Raw genomic sequence first — 657 nt, forward strand, 5'->3', positions numbered from 1 at the left:
GTGAGGGAGTCCTCACGTTGTGGGTCTTTCACCTGGCTGCCCTGAAGCTCACTATATCAGGCTGACCTCAAGCTCCACCTGTCTCCTCTGCCTCCCAATTGGTGGGATCAAAGGCATATACCACTAAACTTAGCATATATTTGTGTGTGTGGTGTGTCTACTCACTTTTGTGGAGGTCAGTGGACAACTTTTGGTAATTGGTTTTCTTCGACCATGTGGGTCTTGATGATTAAACACACATTGTCAAGTTTGACAACAAGCATCTTTAAATGTACTTATTATTATGCATGAGTTTATGTGCACCAAATGTATACAGGATCCTGCTGAGACGAAAGGAGTGTTTTAGAGTACCTTAAAACAGGTGTTACAGGCAGCTTCAAAGTGCTGTGTGGATGCTGGGAGTGGAACTTAGGTCCTCTGTAAGAACAAGCATTCATTACTGCTGAACCATCTCTTCAGCCTTTTCTATAATCCCTGAATGCCAAGACTTTCTATAATCCCTGAATGCCAAGGACCCACTACTTAGTCTGAAGGTGGAGTAATCACTCACTACCTGTCTTAAATAATAAATGCATTGGGATAGATTCCTAGTAGTCTGGTCTTTTATTATTGCCACTACTCATAGAGGGAGAAGCTCATATGGGATATATAACAGCA

This window comes from Mus caroli, chromosome 14, assembly GCF_900094665.2.
Source record: "Mus caroli chromosome 14, CAROLI_EIJ_v1.1, whole genome shotgun sequence".
NCBI classification, from domain to species: domain Eukaryota; kingdom Metazoa; phylum Chordata; class Mammalia; order Rodentia; family Muridae; genus Mus; species Mus caroli.